This window comes from Pinus tabuliformis, chromosome 8, assembly GCF_031772625.1.
Source record: "Pinus tabuliformis cultivar Carrire ecotype Pingquan chromosome 8, CPIR1, whole genome shotgun sequence".
Classification (NCBI taxonomy): domain Eukaryota; kingdom Viridiplantae; phylum Streptophyta; class Pinopsida; order Pinales; family Pinaceae; genus Pinus; species Pinus tabuliformis.
The window spans coordinates 1,528,755,857-1,528,774,755 of record NC_142294.1 but is presented as its reverse complement, the minus strand read 5'-3'; the positions used below and the strand labels follow the sequence as shown (position 1 = coordinate 1,528,774,755).

General features: G+C 37.3%; 1 pseudogene; it reads right to left on the bottom strand.

The window, feature by feature from the left end:
* Nucleotides 1-17,650: 17,650 nt before the first annotated feature.
* LOC149241746 (dehydrodolichyl diphosphate synthase CPT3 pseudogene) lies at nt 17,651-18,544 on the bottom strand (annotated as a pseudogene).
* Nucleotides 18,545-18,899: the final 355 nt, after the last annotated feature.

The following is an 18,899-nucleotide window of genomic DNA, read 5'->3' as shown; positions in this document are numbered from 1 at the left end:
ACTTGTATGCTTTGCTATGTGGAGAATAACCAAGAAGAATGCCTTCATCTGCTCTTGGTTCAAGCTTGCCAAGTTGCTCATCAGTATTCTTAATATAACATTTGCTCCCAAAGATTTTGAAGTGGTTCACCGAAGGAGTCTTGCCACACCAGAGCTCATGAGGAGTTTGAGTGCTATTTACTCGGACATTTGTTTTGTTGAGAATAATAACCGCAGCATGTGCAGCTTCACCCCAGAAAGTTGCAGGAGTACCTGACTCATCAAGCATAGCACGAGCCATTTGTTGGATTGTTCTGTTCATTCTTTCCACAACTCCATTTTGCTGAGGAGTTCTAGCTGTAGAGAATTCTCTTCTTATCCCATGTTCTTCACAGAAATCGAAGAATTCATTTGAGGTAAACTCCCCACCTCTGTCAGATCTGAGGCACTTAATTTTGTGTCCTGATTCATTTTCTGCCAAGGCTTTGAAGGATTTGAATTTTTCGAATGCTTCATCTTTGTGCTTCATAAGCCCTAACCAGACAAACCTGGAGAAATCGTCAATGAATAATATCAAATATTCTTCTCCTCGAGGTGTCCTTTTCCTAAATGGACCACATACATCTGTATGGACTAGCTCAAGAGGTGTGTTGGCTGATCCTTCCTTCTCTGGAAAGTTAGTTCTGGTTTGCTTTCCAAACTGACAAGATTTGCATATAGTGTTGTCTGGAATTTTGATATCTGGAAGACCGCGAACTGCCTGATATTTGCATGCTTTCCTTATTTGGGAAAAGCTTAGATGCCCCAACCTCCTATGCCATAGCCAGTGTTCATCATCCTTGCTCAAATAGCATTGTTGTGGTCTTTCTTCAAATATGTATAGATTATTTGGAGTCCTTCTTCCTTTGATCACTGTTTTACCTGTATCAAGATCACGAACACAACATCCATTTGATCTAAATATTACCTCTGTTCCTTGATCGCACATCTGACTGACACTCAGAAGATTATGCTTCAATCCATCAACATACAAAACATTTCCAGCTTTGACCTTCTCTTTCAATGGAGCAACACCTTTTCCTTTTATGGCTGCAGAGATATCGTTTCCAAAAGAAACTTTCTTCCCCTTTTCTAATGCGGTATATGACTCAAGCTTTTCTTTGTCCCCTGTCATATGCTTCGAACATCCGCTGTCAATGTACCATAGACTTTCTTGACCTTCTGCATAAAAGGCTATCCCACATCTTTCTGGTTGTGGTTCCTTTATTCTCCATGTTCTGACATTTGAGGTTTGTTCCTTCTGAGTTGTCTTCCGAAACCTGCTCCTGCATTCAGAATCTTCATGACCAAAGTTATTACAAATAGAGCATTCAACTTCATTTTCAAGAACCGAAAAGTTGTTATAAGTCCTTTTTATGGTTCCAGTCATTCTCCCTTGCTTTTGAGCTTCTCTAGTCATGATTGTCTTGTAGGCAACACATTGAGCTGCTTTGTGACCGAAGTTATGGCAAGAAAAGCATTGGCCATTAAAGAAACTTCTGCGATAATCAGATCTATCATCCAACCGATTGTAGCTTCTATTCACATTCATTCTTGGAGCAAGTTGGGAAGATTTTACCTGTGGCTGATTGTAGCTTCTATTTGTCCTTAAGGCAGTTTGTCCCCAAATTTCTTGATGGTCTTTATTTGTTCTTGAGGTAAACTGTCCCTGATTCACCTGATGACTTTTATTTGGCCTTTGCTCGCTTCTCCTTGCTGCATCAAGATAACTTTTAGAGGTAGAGGCTTGAGATGTTTCTCCATTATATCCCAGACCTGTCTTGATCAGAGGAGATCGCTGCACATTGATAATCTCATCCAAGGTTTCAGATCCTTTGACAAATTTGAGATTAATCGCTTTTGTTTTCTCAATCTCCTTTCTAAGACAAACAATCTCACATTCCAATTTTTCAAGATGTTTTTCCTTTTCAGTCAGTTGACATTGTAGAGAATCAATAATAGCACTTTTCTCTTCTAAGCAAACTTTGAGATTATTCATTTCTTCATAAAAGCCTTCTACATCTATAGCATCCATGTAATCATCATCTTCAAAAGCCATTAAAAGTTTATATCTATAACCTTGTTCATCTTCGTCACTATTTGAAAGACCATCACTATCTTCATGAGTGTAATAGCTTTTCTTCTTTTCATTCTGTTTCTTGTTCCATTTAACAGGTTCCTTTCCCTTGTCATTCTTATCTTTGTGGGGACATTTGGCAGCATAATGACCTACTCTTCCACAAGCAAAGCATTTAAAAGGTAACTTACCTCTGAACCTTCCAGAACCCCTTTGAAGATTTCTGACAAAATTTGATTCTTCTTCTTCATCTTCTGGCACGTGACTTGCTTCATAATAATCTTCTTTGCCTGAAGCCTTGAAAGCAGCTTCTCTTCTGTCTGATGGACCTCCTTTTCTCATTTCATAAGCAGTTAGAATTCCGTGAAGCTGAGACATAGTAAGAATTCGTAGATTTTCCTTTTCTTCTATTGCAGACACTTTAGATTCAAATTTGGGGGACAATGATCTTAGAACCTTTTCAACCACAATAGCCTCTTTTATTTCTTCACCCAAGTTTTTCATGCAATTAACAATCTCATCTACCCTAAGGAAATAGTTAGCCACACTTTCATCATTATACATTCTGAGAGTCTCATACTTAATCCTGAGAGTTTGAAGTTTAGCACGCTTTACCTGTTCGTCTCCTTCATAGCTCGTGACAATTTTGTCCCATATTTCTTTTGCGGATTTATAGTGCATTACCTTCATGAATTCTGATTGGGATATACATCCTAGAAGGGTACTGACTGCTTTTGCATTTGTTTCATACTTCTTTTTCTCGGCTGCATCTGTAGGAGTAGCTGAAGGAAAAGCGTAGCCTATCTCTACAATGTCCCAAACTTCTGTACCAAGAGATTGAAGATAGGCAGTAACTCTTACCTTCCAATAATTGAAGTTTTTCCCATCAAAAACCGGTGGCCTGATTGATGCTTCTCTCTCGTAGTTGCTCATGATGAACGATCTACCTTCAAGCGATCAAGCTTCTCTGAAGGACCTGCTCTGATACCAATTGTTGGAAATAATACTGAGAGGGGGGATGAATCAGTATTATCAGAAAAACTTTTTCATTTTATGCTCAGAAACATATACGCTACTTCAGTTAAGTGAAACAGCGTGTACACGCAACTTTGTCTAAAGCAACCAGCGTATAACAATAAAACTTATGATTCAGTAGCTTATCTTCAGTAAATGCATCAGGACATTATTAACCATGATAGTAAAATAGGTGCAGTATAACAGAACAGATCATCACACAGAAAACACACACATGAACACCATGATATAAGGTGGAAACCCAATGTGGGTGAAAACCACCTGCTGCAAGTCGTCTCTATCTTTCTTTAATATGAAACTTCAGTTTACAATCTTTTGTACTGGTGCAGCCTTATACCAGTACGCAGGCTACAACCTGCTGAAGGCTTCAACCTTCTCTCGTTCTCCAAACTTTCTTGGAAGGGAGCTCCAACCCCCTTTGCTCTTGTACTAGCTAAGATACTAGTACGTAGGTGCTGGCCTACAATCTTCTTTCCGTCAGGTACCACTTTTCATCAATTTTCAGACTGGATAATCCTGAAGCACAACATTACAATCTGAAGACCATGATTCATTCATAAATCATTGAAGCATAAAACAACCAATACTAGCATCATCAATCTTTGAATCACTAAACCACTGAAACCCTGTCAAACCCAGTCACCAGAACACAGAGCAGACTACAGAACTCTGCAATAACAGTCAGATCCAGCTGCAACCCAAAAATCAAGCTCCAAAAGATATACGCTACTACAATGAAGGAAACCCGCGTATACACGCGGTTTTACCGAAGACAACCTGCGTACAGATCTAAAAATAATTTTTCATAACTTGCAGCTGTATCGGATTTCAGTTATACCTAGAACATAACATTGCGTCAGTATGCAGATCTAGAAATACGCATAATCAACCATATAAAGATAGTTCATTTCAAACCATTTGATCCCGATCTCTCCTTAGATCTTGTTCTCCGTCAACAGATGAGATCTCTCCTTAGCTCAGATCAAGCAATACATCATCAACCAATAACCTGCATACTGGATCTAATACTTCATCAGATGTTCAAGACTTTTTCAGATACATTTGCCTAATGATCTTCTTCTCCTTATATAGCCTTAGGCCTTGTTCAATACCAAGGGCCAAAACCATAGAAATCCAATACCATCAACTTCAAAACTAGGGATCAACACCAAGGTCCAAAACCATAGGCACAACTTCCAAGGAATAACCGCCGTGGACCAAAGATAAGTTTTCCACATACACGCGCTTTTATTGAAGCCAACCAGCGTGTACACGCGACTTGGTATATAGCGAACCTGCGTATACGCGACTTGGTATATAGTGAACCTGCTTGTATACGCGACTTGGTATATAGTGAACCAGCGTGTATATATTTTTCTTCATACTTGTAGACTGATCATCAATTCCTTGTTGCTATCCTTCTGCACTATGATTTGTTATTAGTGTGATTTGCCATCAAGGACAATACTTGTCTCATAATGCCAACAGTTCCATGGGTTGTGCTAATGATGATTGTAGAAATGAATTTTAGATTTGTATTGTCCCATCAAAGAATTTTATTGTAATGGTCACAAAATGATGAGGAAGGGAACTCTAGGCACAAATCCCATCATCATGCCATCCAATTTTGTTGCAAAATTTTAACTTTTTAGTTTTGCATTTGAGTTCGCATTAGGAGCTAGATATTTTCTATCATATTAAGCATTTGGTCTTAATCTTTACTCATGTTTTTATGAATATTGGTGATGGTGTTTAGCTTATGTTGCTATTTTTTCGCACATAAATTAGTTGGAGTTGCATATAAGGAAATTGATGGATCTTCCAAGTGGTATATTGTCTCGAATGTGCAGGAGTTGGCTTCCAACCACTTTTTTCCCATCTCTATCTAAGTGGTATACTGTCTCAAACATGCAGGAGTTGGCTTCCAACTACTTTTTTCCCATCTCTATCTAATTTTTCATCTAAATTTGGTATACCTATAATTGATATGGAGTTTCTCTTAGAATAGAATGACTATAGGCTAAAAGAGATGGAGAAACGATCAATACTGTGGAAGGAGCAAGGATTCTTCTAGGTAGTGGATCATGGGATTCCTTCTTCTTTGATGGATTGAGTAGGGATTCTTCCAGTTTGTGTATCATGTAATTCCTTGTTCTTTGATGGATTGAATAAAGGGAATTCGCTAAGAATACTTTCTATTTCATTTGCAATAGAAAGTGGAATTTATTAGCCTTTCTTTATATATTTGGCTTAATTGACAAAAAATGAAGAGAACAAAACGTGGAGCAGAGGACTACTCTTCTCATTATTATAAATCACTTAAATAAGATTACATTGGAAACATCAGTAATAAATGATTGGAGTTAAACTCGACTTAAACTGGAGTAAGTGAAACTGAACTAGGACACTTGGAGGGATGGTTTTGACACCTAACAGGTGGTTGGAATTAGATTCTCCAAAACTCCCCCTTAATTACAACCACGTAAAAATTCAATTAAGATGCATGATGGTATATGTCTCATCTAGGCTTACAATTTAAAAATTAGCTTCAACTACATTTACCTTTCTTCTGCTCTTCTTTTAGATTTTGTAGCCTCTAAATTGTTTCAAGTTTTTTTTTTGTTGTATCCTTCAAACCTCAGTTTCTTCATTTTCTCGTGCAGGTCTTCCATTCTTCCAGCCTGTCTAAACATATCGTGAACTTCTTCATCATCAATCTGTTGCAACATCAGACCATAATACAGTTCATCTCTTCATGCCTCCAATACTTGAAAATTTCATTAATTTCTTCATCATGCATGTTGTCTTCAACATTCATTTATGCAACTTCTATGCAGAGTTCATCAAGGAATGGTGTTGCAAGCCATGCTTCAAGGAAATTTAACTCTTCTTCATAATCATTCTGTGTACCTACACACTGAAAATCAATGCTAGAATTAAAAATATTTACAAAACCATATTAGTTCTACTCTGTAATGAGAGATTTCTCCTATTTCACTTCCAGTTGTTGCACTTCCAGCTCTACTTCAACAACTGTCTCTGTTTTCTCTTTGTGGGCTTCTATATTTTCCTCTTCCTCTATTTCTATCTCTTTCTCTTCGACTTCTGTACTAACCTGTGTTGTTGCAAATAGGTTATCTTCCATTGACTCAATTGGGATTTTCTCATTGAAACACATCATGTCTATATGATGCTTTTGTTGCATTAACTGCAACCATTCATCATTAGCCAATAATTATTCATCAAAATTTACATCACCAATATTAATTATTGGATTCACTATAGCATTGACTTCTCTAATGGCAGCTTCACTGTCCTCAATACGATTTGTTGTTGGATTTACCAAACTTTCATCACCAAGCTTTGTTGCTGGATTCACCAAATTTTCATCAACAAGCTTTGTTGCTCGATTTACCAAATCTTCATCAGCAAGCTTTGTTGCTGGAATCATTATATTAACATTAGCAAGCTTTGTTGCTCGAATCACCAAGTTTTCATCCACTTCTAGTTGGGCACAGTGGGGTTCATGAGCATCTACGTGCTCCTTCTCTACTACTTCTTCACATAAATCATCCACTTGTGGCTGAGCACAGTGGGATTCAACAAAATTTTCATCTCGTTGTAGATATTCTGCTATAGATCCACTTTCATATTCAACTTCAATGCTCCCCCTTACACCAAAACTCCTCTCAAGGGTATCTCAGGCCTCCTAGGTTGTCTTGCCTTCTGAAATCACGGGAAGCCTCTTAGATTTTCCCATTTTTTGAGCGTTGGCTCACTACGACTCAATAAGAAAAAAAAATTGTAGACATTGCATCTAACTGTAATAAAAATGCCTCTACTTCTTGGCTTCCACAAATAAATGAGTCTACAAATTTTCACAAAGGAGACGCTTTCGCAAAAGCTTTCAAAAAAATCACAATTCCCTTTTTTAAGAGTTTCTTTGGAAGAAGTTTATGTAAAGCATCCTCCTGGTTTTGAAGTTCCAGGACAGGAGCATAAGGTATACAAATTGAAGAATGCTTTGTATGGTTTGAAATAAGCTCCAAGAACTTGGTATAGCCACATTGACACCTATCTCATCAAAACTAGCTTTTGTAGAAGCAATCATGAGTCAACTTTGTATACCAAAATGCATGAAGGTAAAATTCTTATTGTATGCCTCTATGTAGATGATCTTCTTTATACAGGAAATCTGATGTTAGAAGATTTCAAAGAAGCAATTAAAACAAAGTTTGATATGACAGATCTAAGAGTCATGAAATACTTCTTAGGCATTGAAATTTACCAATCTGCTAATGGAATTTTTTTTCTCAACAAAAATATGCCACTGATATCATCAAAAAGTTCAGAATGACAATTGAAAACTTGTAGATACACCAATTTCTCAAGGCACAAAACTGAGCAAAGAAGATGTAGCACCACCAATTGATTCCACATTGTATAAAAGTCTAGTTGGTAGCTTGTTATATCTCACTTCAACTAGACCTGATATTATGTTTGCAACAAGTTTTGTCTTCAGGTTTATGCAGTCACCTAAGATTTATCATTGGAAGGTTGCAAAAAGGATCTTAAGGTATATTGCAGGGACAATAGACTATGGTTTGTTCTATACACATTCTGAAAATTATTCACTTTCAGGTTATACATACAGTGATTATGCATAGAGTTTAAATGATCACAAAAGCACCTCAGGGTACACTTTTAATCTTGGAACCAATCTAATTTCATGGTCATCCAAGAAATAGTCAATCGTTTCAATATCGTCTGCAAAGGAAAAATATGTAGCAGAAAATTTAGCAGCTTGTCAAGCTATGTCGTTGAGAATATTATTGAAAGATATTTTAAATATTCAAAAGGAGCCAACTCCAATCTACTGTGAAAATAGTTCAACAATTTCTTTATCAAAGAATCATGTTTTCCACAAAAAAAATCAAGCACATTTACACCCGTTTTCTTTTCATCCATGAGATTGTCAATGACGGGGACATAGTACTTCCTTTTTTTGGTTCCAAAGATCAACTAGCAGATATTTTCACAAAGCCATTGGGCAAGAATGTATTTGAATTTCAAAGAGAACAACTAGGCATTGTAAGTGTCTCTACATGTAACAATTGAGATTAGGAGGGGATGTTGAGATATTAATCTCATTGTCAGTTAATTGTCAGTTAGGTGTCATCACATTTGATTCTGTTGTCTACTAGGTGTCATAGACAATTTAGTTTTACTTGAGTTCTACTCCATAGGTGTCGAGTTTTACTTCAGTCATTTATTATTGATGTTTACAATGTAATCTATTTAGTCATTTTGAATATTGAGAAGAGCAATATATGCTCCACTTTTCGGTTTCATTCTTTGTCATTAACATGTGATGGTCACCCTATTGGTAGCTACGACAATTTGTATGTCTTTGGATCTTATATGAACGTACTAAAATTTATTAACTCTAGTTGATTAAATATATGTATAGTTATTTTTTTAGAATTCGTGACTCTAACAAATGAGAATAAAATTTGGAGATTCAAGATTGAATTGAGATGCCAAAGATGAAACATCAATATGTCTGTGTTTGAATGACTATAGAAGAATATTCTATTCATATCATGTATCCCTTGCTAATATAATTGATAATGCATTATTTTTTGATTTAAAAGTCATTCATGAGTTTGCATAATAAAAAGTGTTGTAGTCAGAAATGAGTTCTAGCTACATGATTTTCTTCATGAACTGTTTGTAAAATAATGCACTATAATTTCTCACCAAAAAGTGCTAAGAGTGTAAGATTAATATGGATACATCCCATATCCAGAGTACTTTCCTAGATAATTGGCAAGTACAATGGATGACACCATTTTTCATGGTATAGAAGTAGGTCCATTGAATGGTCATTTACTCAATGTTCATGGTTGGGTTGATGTTAGGCCTTGGAGTACAATAGGTACCCAGCTGATTTTAGGTACCGGTGATTTAGTTTATTTCCAACTAATACAAGACAATAGTTCTTCAGGTGATGGGAGGAGCATGGACACTTTTTGAGGTGGAAGCAAGTTGCATTGTTCTCTCTTGAGAAACTAAGAGTTGATTGTAGACTAAACTATTGAAGTGGAATGATGAGATTGAAATACAAAGGATAGAGAGGTCCTCAAAATAGAGAAGAGTTCTTTGAAGCTTGGTACAAAAAAATCAGGTGACAATGCTTAGGAATTCAGGTAGTAGCAACAAAGGATGGATGATGTTGGACACATATAGGTAAAATTTTTGAATTGTATGAAATAATAATAGACTCATGACCATATGGTAATGTGATCTACACCTTGTAGTTGTAGCAATTCTATATGGTGTGTTTTGATTTGATGTATTGTTCGTAAAGAATGTTTGAGTATATACCCAATATATCCATGATTTGGAGTGTGTTGTATGTGCCCATATCTATGTAGCATAAAAAGGGAATATCATTGTAAGACCTAGAGAGGCATTCATACCCCTTTATGATTTGTCCCTATTGACTTGGTAGTTCTTGTCCAGTTTAGTTTAGTAGCCTTTGTTAGGGAGTTCTTTAATGCTTGGAGGAGTCGGTCATGTGTTGGTTGGATGCTCTATAAGTGGACCATATTCTTGGTTGTAGACTCTAGGATGTGAAGTTTTACATTCAGGGGGAGTACATCAATAGGTTGAATGAACGATGTACACAAGGGACATCCTAGTGAACGAGCAGTTGCAATAGTTAGGTACCCATGCATTATGATGGATGCTTGTTTCTTTATATGGACATCAATAGTTTAGTGATGTCTAACATGATTGAGGTACGAGATAATTAGTACTAGGATGTGTTAGAGTCGGTCTAGTCATCCCTTCGTCAGAGATCAAAACTCTTTTTGCATTTCATTTTTAGGTGTCCCATCCTGCTCGATCACCTGCATTCCATTTAGGAGCATGCCATAATCTGATGGAAGGACTTTGTCATTCATTCCCCTCATGTCTTGTACCTTCTGGCTTAGGTCTTTTCATCAATGTTTATTAAAGTCCATGACAGTCAATGTTTGATCTTTTAATGGGCAAAGAGTCATGTCAATCATAGGTCTAAAGTGTCCAAATTCCAGCAGGCCAGAGGGAGGTTCTACACATGTTTTTTATTTCACGAATTTCATCGTCATATTGATGGATTATGACTATTCTTCAAAACTCTGTTTTGAAGAAAAGTCAACATTTTGTCTTTTGTAACATTTTCTAAAGTTCTTTAGTTATTGAATTCTCCGGGCGTAGCCCTGGTCTTCCTTGGTCAAAACATGCCACCGTCCCTGCAAAAATGCCAAAACGATTCATCATTTAAAGCCGAAATCAAAAATAAACTTGAAAAACAGAGCTATATCAAAGTGTTAAAGAGTGCCAAAACTAAACATAAGAAAATGGGTTTTCAAGAAGAAAAAATCAAACCCATCACTATATAAGTGTTTTTCATTGTTTGAAACATCATTAGTATGCCAAGAGATCATTGGAAAGCTGAGTCAAGCTGTGGAAAAGTGAATTTCATATTTGAATGCCGAAACTGTGAGCTGGAAGGAGTCACATCACATAAAGCAGGTGGCGCGACGCACTAGGGAGGCGCGGCGCATTGGGCGCGATCATCCAGTGTAATTTTGAACGGGCGCGGCGCATTGGGCGCGATCATCCAGTGTAATTTTGAATGGGTACGGCGCATTGGGACAGCGCGGCGCGTTGGGAAAGGTGCGCGGCACACTCAGCTGTTTGGCCCAAAAATTTCCAGAACGACCTCCAAATGCCCAAAACGTGCAAATTTTTCTTGAATTCAAGTAGGTTGAGCTCCTCCTTCACTGTTCATCATCCAAGTTTATGGTGTATGTTATGGTTGATGTGTTGAGCTTCCAAATAAACGATCAAACCCTATCATTTTGAATTCCTCACATATAAGCTGCTGCCTAGGGTTTAAAAAATTGTTGGCCACCAAGCTTTTCTTTTTCCGTCATTTTCTTTTATCCTTGATTCCAGTTTTTCCCTGACTTCATTGTTCCCTATCCCCTAAAGTTACTAAACCCCTATCCCAAATTCCCTTTACCAAACTTTTAAATATGAAACCCCAAACCCTATTCCCACACATAAATCCTAAATCCTCTCCCATATTTCCCTAACAAATCTGTCCCAATAGTCCCTAATCCCTTAATATTATTTCCCCTTCCTAACAGTCCCTGTTTCATTTGTTTTCCCCTTGGTGGCAGAGTTTGAACACATCACTAAAAGAGCAGTCCAAATAGTTTTCATACACCAGCATCTTTTTCTCCAAGGCAGTTTGAAAACAGCAGTCATGGCATCTGAGCATTCATCGGATTATGAAATGGAAACCCAAAGTGACTCTCCCATGGAGGAACATGCACCCCGAAGGCCTCATAGAGGAGGAAGACATATCAGAGAAGAACCAATCACCCTCACTGAATTACAGGCCTGCCCTCTTGCCATGTTTTGTTTCCAGCATCAGTCATGCTATGAGTTTTGTGAAAAGGTGGCTAATGTTCAATTTCATCATGAGTTGGCTCGCCTATTTGTGTTGCATTTACATGGAGATTAGGCTACCTTAGCCGGTGTCACCTTCACACTTACACCAGAATCTGTCTCACTAGCAACCGACATACCAAACATTGGGGAACCATGGACCAAGAGGAAGAAGATTGATCGACAGCATTATGAGCCATACATTAAAACTAGTTTCTTGAGTTAGCTCAAGAGAGTGTTTCCATTCAGATATCTAAAAGATGAATATTCTCCACTAATGAAATTGATCATGAAGTATTTCAGCTGTGAGGGACGGTTCTCTCGTTTATATGCTTATCACATTAGGTTGCTCATGCATTTCACCAGGGTACGGATGATGAACATTCCGTATTTCATTTGCCAGAACATAGAGAGGATGACCACCCTTGTGCAACATAAAACCCCTCAGCAGCAACTTAACAGTGTTTACCATTTTGCTCTTGTCAAAATTTTGGTGGTTCATCAGCTTGGATTACAGGGCATCACTTGGGATGATTTCATCTCTCGTGACTTCTTTAGAGCTTCACAGGGATTATTAGAGGTCAAGCATGAGACAGGTGGACCTTCTCATCAGTATGAGCACCATGAGACTGCTAGAGTGCTGGTATTCATCACATATAAGAGGGGCACTAGAAATTTGTTTGCAGCAACAAAGCGAGTGTTATCTCCACCCGGTGCGGAAGGGGCCTCGCTTCCGACATCAGCACCACAGGTACAGGACAAAGGCAAGAGGCCAATGCAAGATGAGGGGCCATCAGGTGAACGAGAGACCGACTTCATTCTCATTCATGATGATGATACAGATACGGGCCCACAAAGTGCCAAACTTAGGGAGATCATCCAGGAGCAGCAAACAGAGATCCAAGTTTTATCCCTTGACTTGGAGAGAGCTAAGTGGACCATGAAATATTTGGAGTAGAGGAACAAACAGCTTGAAGATCAGCAAGCAATCATGGAGTTACAAAACATCCGCGAGAATCGTCAAGCTGCACAAAGGAGAAGGGTTGAGCTCACTTCATTGGAACAAGAGATTAATGATGATCAGGAGTCTAATCTCGAGAGAGTCAACATCCACTTAGAGAAACTATTGGACAAGGCCGATAAGGACCATGCACTGCTGAGACACATGGCTTTCCACTACATGGCACAGAACAAGGTCTGCAAGGCACGAATCAGTAATTTAAAGGCAAAATTAAAGAAGGCAATAAGGAAGAAAAAGAGGCAAAGGGAGCTTGATCATCTTCAGATATTGGCCGAAGCCTCTTTGGCCTAGCATGACACTTAATGAAGAAGCTCTCCCTATGCGTCGTGCCACATGGCGCGCACTTTTGCTAGGGAGCTCCAAATTGCAAAAAGTTTACACTTTTGGATTTGGTATGAAAAATCATGGTTGCTGGTGCATGGCCAAGAATTTTGGGCAAGTTTTAAGTCCTCGGGAGGTCAAAAACACTCAAAAAATGACCTCACTGCCCCTATTTTGACACACAGGAAGCAATCTTGGGAGATTGAAGTTTTGGAGGGGCAAATGGGCACCAAATTGAAAAATTCCACTTGGGTTGGAAAGTAGACAGACAGGGCTTTCCAACAAGCATACTTGGGCTCAATTTGGACATCAGGAAGTGCCTCAAAATCAGCTCCAAAGTGGTGCGATGCATAGAGAATCAAGCGCGGCGCATAGAGGATTTTTGGCCATTTTTCACTATTCAGGTCAGAAATTCGCCCAGTTTTGACCAGTTTTGCTTCTTGATGTTATTCTTGACTTTTCATGATGTAATTTGATAACCATGATGTAATATTGGCACATTTTTACTTGTTCTAGAAGATACATTCACCAAAAGGTGAAATGTGAGTAAATGAATCAGTTTCCTAGCATATAGGGGTAAGTTTTTTTACTACCTGATTTCAGTTCTTTGTTTAGAATTGGTTTAAACAACTCCTAGAATGATGAGCTCGACCCCTAGAGGCAAGGGAATAGTTTTGTCTTGTCTATATTATGTAATTTCTCAGTCATTTTCAGGGTTGGACATTTGGGATTGTTTGGCACTCTATTGTACATTTTATTTCTGCAATTTTGGCAAAGGAAAGACCAGAGTTTTGCAGCATTTGTTGGGATCCTTGTGGCTCTGTGTTTGGATGGTGTTTTTCTCCATGTATTTGTAAGTTCATGAATGTTTATGTATTCCATTTCCCTTCTCTTTCTTCTGAAATTAAACTGATGAGTACTTAAGGTGGAATTCATAAATTGCTATGCTCTGCCTTTGACTTTTGTTTAGTTTTATATGTTTTCTTCAGTTTGTAGAGGATCCTTGATATAATCTTTCCCTCTTCAGCTTCTCAACAGTCCTTTCTATCCGTTCATTCAATTTAAGGCATCCTAACCATTGTTTTTCTCGCCCCAACTTGAACTCTGCAAGAACTAGCCCTCATCCCCGGACCCAAAATTTGCCTGTCCCTTTTTTCCAACAAAACCCCCAAAAACTCTAAACAAATCCTTGTACTTAATACCTAGCCTAAGATCAGTTATTAAACAGTCATCTCAAGCCCCATCGATTATTCTTTTGCTGAGATTGACCAGAAGAGAGCCCTCTCCTGTCCTCGTAGGGCTAGCTACGAGGCTAAGCGTGGTTTGATGTGGACCTAGAACCTTGTCTTTTCAGCCTGAGGCAAATCTAGGCTCTAACAGGATGGACCAGATATGGAATTTTCTATGGAGGAGGTTAAGTCATAGTGAATCATTTGTTGTAGAGGAAAAGATGTTGAAGACCTCAACAAATGAAAATTAAGACAAGTAATTGTTAAGGGGGGTGTTGGAATATGTATCTCCCACTTGTCTTATGTGTGTGATCATATTTGAGTTGTTAAGATTATTGGTATAAGTAGAGATGGTTTTTTATGTAGATAGTATATTTCTTGTTTCTAAGAGGTTGTTCGAAGTAGTTGGGTGTGAGAGAGTCTCTACAAGATAGTTCATAGTTTAGTGTGTAGTTGAGATATTCCCTCAACCAATAGATGTCCATGATATTTTTCTTATTTTAAGATCAAATTCCATGTATTATATTTTTAACATTATTTGATTTTTCCTATCTTAAAATAAAAATGGACGTATTTATATTTGTAACATTATTTGATTAATGCAGAGAGTGCTCAACACAATTTTGGTGTGTAATGTTTGTAAAATCAAATAGAGGCTGAGGGTTAATGTTGATAGAATAAGAAGCAAAATAGAAAATGGTCACTACAAAGATTTTACCATGGATAAAAAGAACGAAATAAGAGTTTTCCAAAGAAACCTATTTGTACATTCATAACACATATTAAATATTATGAAATAAGTTAATAATTGACTGAGCTTACTTCTTAATTGAATACCATATTATTAGTTTAAAAAAATAGTAAATAATTAATTAATAATTAATTTTTGCATGCGTTTAATATTTACTTTAAATTATACCTATATAAAATTATTTTATTCCCGGAAAAACTTATTTTAAATAACCAACAGTGAATTTAGTTTATTTAGTTTTTTAGCGCAGGCATGAATGCCTATTTGTTTAAAAGCTTATTTTGGGTACTAACGATTAGTTTGGTTTAAATGCGGAGATGAATGTCCGTTTATTTGGTTTAACTCTTCATTATTGTTGCAAGGCTAGCATGAAAATCCTGGACTTATAGTTTGAAATATGCTGAGGGGCCTGGTTTCATGCAAAGTACAGCTGTTCAGAAAAGCGAGGTTTCAACCCTAAGATGATACCCTTGAAAAAGAGGGATACCCTTGAAAAAGAGGGATGGGATGGGATGGATTGAGGCCCTCAAGGATTGTTTGAATATTTATATTAAAAATTTTGTTTTTAAAAAGATGAAAGTGAGATAAATCGATGGTGTAAGAAAATTGTATTTAAGTTTAGGTTTGATGTGAATAAAATATTAAATAACTAAATAAAATATTTAAATAATATAAACTCATAAAAAAATTTACACTTCAAAAAATTAAATCTCACTTATATCAAAAAAATTAAATCTCACTTATATTAAATTTTAATTGGAAAAAAATCTATGTTGGTGTAATCAATTTGATGTAAAAAAGGCCAATAGTTACACCAAAAAGTTTACCGATCATGCTATGGTTTATACACTAAGATTTCCCCAAAATTTTTGGGCGGATTTCAATCGGAATCCATTGTGAAAAACCAAAAGATTTTTCGGTAGGTTTGAATGAGAGTCTATGTTGAAAGGAGAGGCTTGAATTCGCAATAATGTCGTCAGAATTGAATCTAAATTCTAGCACAAAATAGTGGAGTGGAGCTGTTTATTTTTGTGGTGGGTATGTTCTTATCTCACGATGGTCAAAATTTTGGTTTGTGATGATGGTAGGTCAGGGATGATTGAAAATTTGAAAAATTAGGTAGGTAGGAAGCTAAATTATGATTTTGAGTGTGAACTTTTGTAGTTTCCTTAAAAAAAATTGATGGCTTAGGACTTTCAACACATGTAGAATGTAGTAAAAATATATTAATTGTTGAATTGAGGCCTCTGTGATCCATAATATTCATAAGTAGAACTTTGGCGTAAATCACATAAAGAGAGACATTTGTCGACGCGTTTCGAACCAACCAGTGTGACTCATCTTCAGGACAAGTTGAAGAAATAGATCCAGCTTTGCATGCTAAATAGTCTGAGCAGAGCCTCCAACGGCAATCTTGATCAATAGGTCAAAAAGTCAAAATGATAATTTAAAGGGAGTTAGTTAGATTATATAAGAAAGAAATAATTATAGATGTTGATTATGTTATTAGCTTAATAAAAAAAGGTCACGATTTTTATTAAACTAATAACATAATCAACATCTATAATCATTTCTTTCTTATATAATATAACTAACTCCCTTTAAATTATCATTTTGACTTTTTGACTACAGTCCCTAAGTCAAAATTAGTCGTTGATCAAGATAGCTGTTGGAGGCTCTGCTCAGACTATTTAGAATGCAAAGCTGGATCTGTTTCTTCAACTTGTCCTGACGATGAGCCACACTGGTTGATTCGAAACGCGTCGACAAATGTCTCTCTTTATGTGATTTACGCCAAAGTTCTACTTATAAAAAAATATATTAATGTCAGGTAGAATGATTATTGAGTTGGTGGCTTAGGACTTCCAACACATGCAGAATGAATTTTTGGATTTTTTATATGGCCTTTCTCGACAGCATCAAATGATCACCTTGGTGCCTTGGAGATTCGGGTAAAGCATATCGACTACCACACGCATGAGAGGGCAGCGTTCTTTGCTGAAATTCTCTTCTCGTGTTACTTTTGTTTGGGAAATAACTAAAGACACGAGTTGCCTTTGTTCAATCTTGTTCAGAAAAACTCTGGTTAGCCCTTAAGCCTATTATTTTGTCAAGTGTGACAACAACTATGTATACAAGGCAACCTTAAGCCTATTATTTTGTCAAGTGTGACAACAACTATGTATACAAGGCAACCTTAAGTCTATTATTTTGTCAAGTGTGACAACAACTATGTATACAAGGCAACAGTTAATGTACGATGTTTTTGAAATTTTGATAATATAATATAGTTACCTTAACCTTAACCCACAAAAAAATCTCCATGAGAGACACTATAAACTAAATGTTTTTTATTGAATGTTTTATTGGCTACCAATAATGCATTATAAACTAAATGTTTTTTTATGGGATGTTTAATTGGCTACCAATAATGCATTTCATAAATAGTATTATAAAATTTTATTTGATTTTGGTTTTGTAAATTGGTTTGGTACCAGCAATCTCAATCAACCAGAGGCAAATTTATTTTTAGGAAGAGGCTAAGAAAACCCATAGAAGACACTAATTTATTTTTAGGAAAAAAACAACTAAGAAAACCCATAGAATTGTTAAACAAAGCCGTGACATGTAAACCTGCAAACGCAGTACTACTATGGCGGCACCAGTACTGTTCGATGGGCCCACATTCTGCATCATAGTGATGCATTGCGCGAGATCAGTCTTTCTAGCTGTCTTCTCTTCTGCTGGATCAAAGGATACGCTTTCTGATAGTCCAGAATGGCCTTCAACAAATGCCTGAACGAGAACTCTGGCCATAGAACCGGTGTCACACAGAGGAACGTGAAAGAAGACTGCCATAACAGAAAGTTATTAAGCCTTATCTCCCCAGATGTTTGGATCAACAGCTGCGGCTCTCCACAGTTTGCGGTGTATAGATGACGCTCAATGTCCTCTGTTGTAACTGATGATTGAAGCCCATCAATTTCTTCGGATACTGCACCATCATCGTTGCTTTGGCCGTGAAAACCATTGTCAGCAAATTCGTGTTTTTCATGAACTTCAATCCTCTTGCCCACAGCTTCATGGCAGACGTTTTCTACTGTTTTGACGATTTCGTGAGTGGAAAATATTAAGAATGACTTTCTCATTGCCTTGGCTCATAGCCATAGCTTTTTCTGCCGCTCTCCTGACGCGCTCGGGAAGAAGGCTCAGCTCTCCATGCTTTCCTTGTCTATCAGCGCTTCCAGCTTCTCCTGCATCAGATTCATCAGCGTCGCCACCTCCTCTTTCGAGCGCTTGAAATTCTCGATGCTGAATGCGTACACGCTCACGCATTTGATGCCTAAGTCATAGCAATCCCTCAAGATATGCATGAGGGTCTCGTATCCGAATTCATGGCCGCTCGTCTTCTCCATTTGACGATGGGCTGTGTATCTTCTATTGCCGTCCATGATGATCGCAGCGTGATTGGGAATGGGGCCTGCGCTGATCACCCAGATAAACCATTGCCTTAACAGTTCGTAGATTGCGTTTGCACTCGAGGCGATGCCCCTTGCAGCTATGGATCGCAGCGCGGCCACTTCCATCTTGAAACTCTAGACACTGCAATGGTTTTAATTTTGGCTTTCTACAAATAATTGACCCTGTCCATCACATAGAATTTATTGTAATTCAATAATGGCCTTTTTCACGTTTTCGTTCCCAATGCGGTATAAATGTGACGGTCACTTCAGGACGGATTTTACGAAGTTTTTTTTAAAAACTAAAAACTATATAGCGTATAGGGATTTTCTTAATGTAGCACTTGTCTCATCAAACCACCATAAATTGATACTTTTGCAACTAATATTTAAACAAAGATAATTAACATTAAGTATAAATAAGTATTAATTTATATCCAAAATTTCATCATACATTGATTGGGCCTAACTGTCCATAAAT